The sequence below is a fragment of the Salmo salar genome, chromosome ssa05 (genome assembly GCF_905237065.1).
Source record: "Salmo salar chromosome ssa05, Ssal_v3.1, whole genome shotgun sequence".
Taxonomy (NCBI): domain Eukaryota; kingdom Metazoa; phylum Chordata; class Actinopteri; order Salmoniformes; family Salmonidae; genus Salmo; species Salmo salar.
Window position 1 is genome coordinate 70401875 of NC_059446.1, and position 9011 is coordinate 70410885.

The 9011-nt window shown below is 45.0% G+C and overlaps 2 pseudogenes; both read left to right on the top strand.

The window, feature by feature from the left end:
- The first annotated feature begins 1895 nt into the window (after positions 1 to 1895).
- On the top strand, positions 1896 to 2789 carry LOC123743048 (slit homolog 1 protein-like; annotated as a pseudogene).
- A 35-nt stretch (positions 2790 to 2824) lies between these two features.
- Positions 2825 to 5388, top strand: LOC106605550 (toll-like receptor 13; annotated as a pseudogene).
- The last annotated feature ends 3623 nt before the right edge of the window (positions 5389 to 9011 follow it).

Sequence of the window (9011 nt, forward strand, 5' to 3'; positions counted from 1 at the left end):
CAGGGCGTGACAGTAACTCCCCAAAGGTGCTGACTCCGGCCGCAAAACCTGAAAACCAATGGGGGGTAGGAGAGGGGTGCCTAGTATCGGTGGCGGCTCCGGTGGGCACCGGCGTAGGGGAAGGCTCCGGCCATGGAGCTGGGTTGGCCGCCGTGCCTGGACTGGGCAACGGCACAGAGGAGGGCACCGGCCATGGAGCTGGGTTGGACGCCGTGCCTGGACTGGGCACCGGCGCAGAGGAAGGCTCTGGCCATGGAGCTCGGTTGGCCGCCGTGCCTGGACTGGGCTCCGGCGCAGAGGAAGGCTCCTGCCATGGAGCGGGACTGGACACCGTGCCTGGACTAGGCACCTGAGCAGAGGAAGGCTCCTACCCTGGCACCGGCGCAGGAAGCTCCGGGCCGGGGACCGTCAATGGAAGCTCCGGACCGTTGACCGTCACTGGAAGCTCCGGGCCGTTGACCGTCACTGGAAGCTCCGGGCCGTTGACCGTCACTGGAAGCTCCGGGCCGTTGACCGTCACTGAAAGCTCCGGGCCGTTGACCGTCACTGAAAGCTCCGGACTGTGAACCGTTGCTGGAGGCTCCGGACTGTGAACCGTCGCTGGAAGCTCTGGACTGTGAATCGTTGCTGGAAGCTCTGGACTGTGAACCGTCGCTGGAAGCTCCGGGCTGTAGACCGTCACTGGAGTCTTAGTGCGTGGAGCCGGTACAGGTGGCACCGGACTGGTGACACGCACTTCTGGGCGAGTGCGAGGAGCTGGCACAGGACGTACCAGACTGGGGAGGCGCACTGGAGGCCTGGTGCGTGGAGCCGGCACAGGTGGCACCGGACTTGTGACACGCACTTCAGGGCGAGTGCGGGGAGCTGGCACAGGACTCACCAGACTGCTGACAGGCTCTTCAGGTCAAATGCCGTGCAGAACACACCTACATAACATTTCTCTCCTCTCTCCCAACTTCTCCATCGCCTCCCTGACAGTCTCTGGCTCTTCAGGGCGAGTGTGGGGAGCTGGCACAGATGACACCGGGCTGGTGTCACGCTCTTTAGCACGCCTGCACCGCAGCATACTCCTCGCCAAAGTCATTCTCCGATAACCCTCCTCACACTGCTCCATCGACTCCCAGGCGGGCTCTGGCTCTCTCCTTGGCTTGGCCGACCACCCCTCGTGCCCCCCCCCAAAAAATCTTGGGGTTTCTGTGGCCGCGGTCCCCGGCGTCGTCGCTGTCCTTCCTTCGTCCTCTGCGGCTCCTGCCAAGGAAGGGTCTCGTGTCCTCCCATGATTTCCTCCCATGTCCAAAACTCCTTTACCTCATGAACACGCTGCTTGGTCCTTGTGTGGAGGGATATTCTGTCACGCTCGTAGAAAAGGTTGGACCAAGGCGCAGCGTGATTGGAGTTCCACATCTTTATTTTAGTGAAAGTTAAACAAACCAAGAAACAAACAACGACCGTGAGGTATCGTAGTGCTACATGCACTCACTCAAAACAATATCCCACAAAACACAGGTGGGAAAAAGGCTACCCAAATATGATCCCCAATTAGAGGCAACGATTGCCAGCTGCCTCTAATTGGGAACCATACAACTCACCAACGTAGAAATACAATGACTAGAACACCCCCCTAGTCACGCTCTGACCTAAACACCATAGAGAACCAAGGGCTCTCTATGGTCAGGGCATGACACATGCATACCCATGGAGAATATAGGAGTCTAACTCATTTGAAGAAACAAAAATAACACATTTATTTTTCCAATGCAAACATTTCCAGGAACTTAATTAAAATGATGGTAATGTGCTTTAAATTAAAGGACAAGAATCTCCTTGAAAAGAGTTCAGACTAGATGTAGAACATTACTCACCTTTTCCCTTTCCTGCTGCACACGTCAGACAACATGGCCGGGCTAAAAGATGTAAGTACCTTTGACCACCTTCCAAACCTCAGGACGCTTCAGATTGACAATAACTATCTGGAGACCATAGACAACCAGGCATTCCACAATCTGATCCAACTGAAGAGCCTAAACATGTCCTTGAACAAAATATCAAATCTCAGCTCCTCTGCATTTCAAGACCTCAAGAAACTTGTCAACCTGTCACTAAATAATAACTCACTGATTATGCTCCCTCCACTTATTTTCTCCATGCTCTACAATCATATTACGACAGAACTACCTGAACAACTTCTCTGTGGTGGCAGAATCTGTGACTCACTTACTGAAGCTGACAAAACTAGACCTGTGCAATAACTATCTAACATCCCTCCATCATTCTAACCATACAGACCTACCGGAGTCCCTCACCACCCTCTATCTCTGTAAAAACAAACTGGTCACTTTAGCGTGTGAGTGGGGCTTCCTCAGCCATGTACTACTGCTGGATCTCTCCTACAATGACCAGCTCCCTTCAAGGGCTTTCCAAGGTGTGGACTTGCGGAAGCTAAACTACATGCATTCGCATTCAACCAATGTTACAGTGCCAGAGCTTTTGAACGTCAGCAATGTTAGAGCTGGGAACATAGACTTCTCTGGTATGGGGTTGAAGACTGACAATCTGCTCATGGAGTTATGCAGTCTTTTGAGTACAAAGGTCACATTTTTAAAAAGCTGAGTCTGGAAGCCAATGGGATACCGTCATTGCGGAAGAACACACTTTCCAACTGTCCACCAATCCGAGGTTTATCGGATCTTTTATTCAACCAGTTGAGGAAGGTAAGATGCCTCCACTTTCTCAAAGGACAGGATCAAATCAAGAAGTTCAACAAAGAAAAAAATAACTCACCTCCCTAATGTCCTGCAACAGACAGAACCTCTCGTTCCCAAATATGACAGATCTGATCTACCATGACAATCGCACACTCAAAGTCAACTATTTTGCTTTCCACCACACACCAAATGTGAAGACCCTACAACTCGCAGCGGACACTTTTGACAATCTGACCAAGTTGACTTTCCTCTCCTTGGACAACTCCTGTGCCGGGGTGATGCAGCTGCAGCCGGGCATCTTCAAAAACCTGCGGAAGTTGAGCAAGCTCAGCGCAAGGAACATGGGAGTCCAGTCATTCATAAAGGAGGTTTTCAGGGATCTGACGGAGCTGCAGATCTTGCTTCTCAACCAGAACGTAATGCAATCCTTAGATGTGAATGTGCTGGAGTCTCTGCGTAATATTCCTCTTAGTTGTACCTGCCTCAACAGCGATCTTCAGAACTGGACTTTGACAAACCAGAGTCTTACTCTATTGTAAGTCTTAGTTAGTCTTACTCTATTGACTACATTGCCCAGAAAAAACTCCAACAAACCATACACACAGGGGCAAAAATCTGATATCAACTTTGGAGGGGACAATTACATTACATTTTCTCAAGAGCAATTCCTGAGGGGGACACCAAAAGTAGTGCTGTAACACATAGCCTACGTTTAATATGGTAAATGTATATTGAGGAACCAAAGAAATAAGGTGTTTGCCGTACTCTTAACTACCGGTACCCAAAACTACACAACTAATCACAACAGCAATACCATTGCCTTTAACAAATCTTAGTTCAGTCACCAGTTTAAGTTGAGAGTGGGGGTATCCATGGCATTTTCCAATTATGTTCCTATTTTACAAGTAAAAAAAATGGAGAACCTTTCATAATGTTGCCAAACAAAGACTCAACAAACGTACCTGAGACTCCCTGTCTCTGCCAGTCTGTCCCTGCATATCTGTCCCCAACTCTGCTGTCTGTGTGCCATCTGTTGCCTGCTCTGCCTAATGACATCATTGTGAAACATTTCCATTAGAATTACATTTCTTTCTTATGAACATTTTATCAACTAGTCTTTGAGATATTAGGCTACTAGGGTTCTTACTTTGCGTTTTGGTGTACTGAAAAATACTCTGATGTCCGTCTTTTTTCTGCAATTTTTCTACCTGGTTGGCTACACACACACAGTATGTAGGTTATTTACAGTAGGAGATGGGCTTCTATCATCTTATCTTCTATCATTCTATATGGGCTTCGATCTAAAAGGTAGCTAGCAAATGTGAAACGGATTGCAGTGACAAGAGTTGACAGCTGTATGAGTTCACCATTTACACAACATATGCTGCAACCTTTTGTAATTTTAATCGTTTGTTTCATATTGGCTGGCTTCTAACAATAGCTGAATTTGCAAAGCTAGCGAGCACCAATTCAGTGGTGTTTGCTATAATCTTTGCTACCCGGGTTAAATAAAGATGAAATAAAATATATAAATAAAAGTTCCCTTGCGACAATTTAGCTTTTGCAACGAGACCATTAAATATATTTAAAACAATGGTAGAAGAGAGTGTAGTTCTGTTCAGTTTATCGCTAACCTTATCACAGGGACTTTGAAGCACTAACTTACATGCATGCTGATCTTGGAATAAATTGACGATAGCAAAGATTCCATCTTTGACGACGCCACATAAATGGAATAGGTACTAGCTAGCTTAATAGTTAATATTTGCGCGCTAGCTCTGCATATTCAGCTAGTGTGTGTGCGCGATTGACTGGATTAACCTCACGTCAGTTACGTGCATTGAGTGCCTTTCAGACAGTAGATACGACCTCTACGTTACCTCGCAAGCTAAGGAACTGGCAGTGGATCAAACCATTGTGAGGTAAAGGGTGGGGGGGGGGGTCGCAATCTTTTGAAACTTAAAAACGAGCTATTAAGTGTCTATAATCAGCACAATTGCTTTCATTGCGTATTATTAATATTATTTAAATTACATAGTTATGTTTCAGTGATATATTGGGGGGGACAAATCATATTTTTCCCAGGATGGGGAGGTCGTGTCCCCCCCGTCCCCCCCGGGATTTCCGCCCCTGCATACACAACTTTGACACCAATGTCTTCTACCTGGACCTGGGAGAGTACCTTTAAGCCACCACAACCACTGTGATTTTACTGCTGACTATAATCGCGCTTAGTAGACCAGCTACTTCCCATCCTGGAGGGCAATGGAGCCTCTTTCCGGCTGTGCCTGCACCACCGTGACTTTGAGTGGGCTGCAACATTGTGGACAACATCGTCTCCGCCGTGTACAGTAGCCGCAATACCATCTGCGTGGTTAACAGGCAATTCCGGCACAGCGAGTGGTGCTCCCTGGAGATCCAGCTGGCCAGCTACAGGCTCTTCCTCAAGCTCCAGGACGTTCTCCTGCTCATATTCCTGGACCCCATCGCTGAAAGGCAGCTGTTGGCTTACCACCGTATGAGAAAGGTAATGTTGAAGGAGACCTACCAGCAGTGGCCAGGGTCAGACTGCACTGAGCCGTTCTAGGCCCAGGAACTGTTTTGGAACCATCTGAGAAGAGTGCTGAGGAGCGGGAGCAGCAGTTTTGAAGAGGAAGATGAGGAAGAGGGGTGGGAAGAATAGTTCATTCAGCCACCGACGATGATGCTAAGTATTACTTAATGCCTTTAAGAAAGGGTTATAGGACACGCTTTGCCCTGGCAACAGTCTGATTCCTGGATATGAAACAAAGTTCAATGTTGTAAAAGTACTAAAATGATGAACACATACACAGAGAGGAACTGAATATTTTGTAAATGTGCCCTCAGTACAATGATGTTCTACTTGCTTAGATCGATTGCTATAATAAGCTAGTCATAATTTGTTTCCTTTTTAAATTTAATTTGGCAAACAAACTTAATCCTGTCGTGATCAGTACTTAATAATATTGTAATACTGTGTGTACATTTAAAAGATGTAGAGGGAAATGGAAATGGGTATTAAATTGATGAGACGTACCCTGACAAATCATGTTGCAAGGTTAATTTAAATATTCTATAATAATTATATCACTGGCTCAAAATGTAATACACTGACAGATGAGATCTATTACTTAATGACTAAATGAAATGGTTAGAGGACACACTTTGCCCTGGCAACAGGATATGAAACTAAGTTCAATGTAGAAAAGTACTGAAATTATGCCTACCCACACACATACAAAGCCAAAGAGGAACTGAATATCTTGTGAAAGTGCCTTCATTACCATAACATTCTACTTGCTTGAAATCCAGCATTGTTTATGCTTTGATCGATTGCAATAATAAGCGAAAGTCATCATTTGTTGGATTTTGTCATTTGCTTTTGTAATGGAAAAAACTAACTTAATCCTGCTGTGATCAGTACTTAATAATATTGTAATACTGTATGTATTACAGGAAAATGGAAATGGACATGAGGAATAGGATGATCAGACAAATCATGTTGGAAAGGTCATTTACATATTCTATAAGTATACTTCTTGTTGGTAAATATCACTTTCTCAATGAGGAATGCACAAAATAAAACAAATAAATTAATGATCTATTATTAGATTTTAATATAAAACAGTGCGTTACTATGTACAGTATTATATTCACAGGTTTAATTTTATTCGGTCCATATTAAATGGTGAGAATCTCAATTACATAATTGCATCCTCTCTCCTCCTCAAAACCCAGAGGAAAAGGTCAGAGGGGAGGGACCACTGAGAATAGAAGATGTGAGGAGTATGCAATTGAGATCTTCCCATGGACAGCAGACAATCCTCTGCATAACGCATTCATGCTGATTTATGTCTTTGATCATCTGTGCTAAAGAATTCTGCTTGTCAAAAATAATTACAAATATACTTTGAGTAGGCCCAGTGGCCCAAAAAAACCTGAGGGACACATTTGTGGATATTTTGTTCTGCCAAAGTTCTCACTGTAGCTGTCTGTTAACAGCATACTGTATAAATTATGCAATGCATTTTATTTTATAGTGCTTCTATATGTTTTTGCATACACACATTTCAATTAGAAGTATTCATGCAATAAAAAATACAATCTGCTGCTGTTACTTTTCCACAGCATAATTGTGTTTTTATTGTCCAGGCTGTAAGTAGTTTTAGAGTATGGAAAACACATGAAAGAAAAGATTTCAAAATATTTGTAAAAATGCAAACATTTCCTGGCTGGCACTTTGTCTTCCTGCCAATCATATGGCCTGACGCTATTCAACAGAGAAATAAAACATCAAGTCAGTTGTAATTGGTACCAATTAGACTTGATGGTATGCATTTCGAAAATACTCACTCATCAACATAGCATATAGCCTAAGCATTGCACTTGTGCATGTCTCTACTACACAGAGGCATCTCTATGCAGTCTCTGGACAGGCACAGTGGATGTGGATCAGTACAGTCTCATCTGGGGGAAAGACCAGCGTTCAGGGCTGGGGAAAGCAGGCAGGGACCCGGGGGGCAGGGGAGGGGACAGGCCACTCTCCAGCATGTGGGAGGGGGGACAGTAGGCCATGTCAGGAAGGTGGGACTTGGAGATTACAGGGCTGGTTGGGGGCGGCGGTTGAAGCGATAGAAAGGATGGAGCTGATGACTGTCTAGTGGGTGGGAGCAGATGAGGAAAATGGCTCCTTTAAATGTCATATGGATCTTGCTGCTGTGGCAAGTGTCTGTCTCCGTGTCTGTGTCTTCACCCTCCTTTATAGACGTCCTTTATTTTAGGGCCAAGAGATGTTGACTAAGAAAATTCTGATCGTATTTACAGCCTAAAACTGCAGCCTGGCTGAGATCTCTCTCTTAAAGGTCACTTAGTCAAGAAAAAGTCAAGGCCCTACCTATAAGTGTTTTCATAGTGTGTGATGTCATGATTTACATTAACCTATTTGTTTTTACCCAGGGATCCGTGCGTGATGACTAGGTAGCAGTGGTGTAAAGTACTTAAGTAAAAATACTTTAAAGTACTACTTAAGTATTTTTGGGGGGTATCTGTACATTACTATTTATATTTTTACTTTACCACATTCCTAAAGGAAATGTTGTACTTTTTACTCCATACATTTTTCCTTACAACCCAAAGTACTCATTACATTTTGAATGCTTAGCAGGACAGGAAAGTTGTGAAATCAACGTACTTATCATCCCTACAGCCTATGGTCTGGTGGACTCACTAAACACAAATGCATCTTTTGTAAATAATGTTGGAGTGTGCCCCTAGCTATCCGTACATTTTAAAAACAAGAAAATGGTGCAGTTTGCTTTGCTTAATTTAAGGAATTTGAAATGATTTATGCTTTTACTTCTACTTTTGATACTCACGTATATTTTAGAAATTACATGTACTTTTGATACTTAAGTATATTTAAAACCAAATCAAAAAAATAAACGTCCTCTCACTGTCAACTGCATTTATTTTCAGCAAACTTAACATGTGTAAATATTTGTATGAACATAAGATTCAACAACTGAGACATAAACTGAACAAGTTCCACAGACATGTGACTTACAGAAATTGAATAATGTGTCCCTGAACAAAGGGGGGTCAAAATCAAAAGTAACAGTAACAGTCTGTAACTGGTGTGGCCACCAGCTGCATTAAGTACTGCAGTGCATCTCCTCCTCATGGACTGCACCAGATTTGCCAGTTCTTGCTGTGAGATGTTACCCCACTCTTCCACCAAGGCACCTGCAAGTTCCCGGACATTTCTGGGGGGGATTGGCCATAGCCCTCACCCTCCGATCCAACAGGTCCCAGACGTGCTCTATGGGATTGAGATCTGGGCTCTTTGCTGGCCATGGCAGAACACTGACATTCCTGTCTTGCAGGAAATCACGCACAGAAGGAGCAGTATGGCTGGTGGCATTGTCATGCTGGAGGGTCATGTCAGGACGAGCCTGCAGGAAGGGTACCACACGCGCGATGAGGATGTCTTCCCTGTGATTGCCTGCAATGACAACAAGCTCAGTCTGATGATGCTGTGACACACCGCCCCAGACCATGACGGACCCTCCAACTCGATACCGCTCCAGAGTACAGGCCTCGGTGTAACGCTCATTCCTTCGACGATAAACGCGAGTCCGACCATCACCCCTGGTGAGACGAAACCGCGACTCGTCAGTGAAGAGCACTTTTTGCCAGTCCTGTCTGGTCCAGCGATGGTGGGTTTGTGCCCATAGGCGACGTTGTTGCCGGTGATGTCTGATGAGGACCTTCCTTACAACAGGCCTA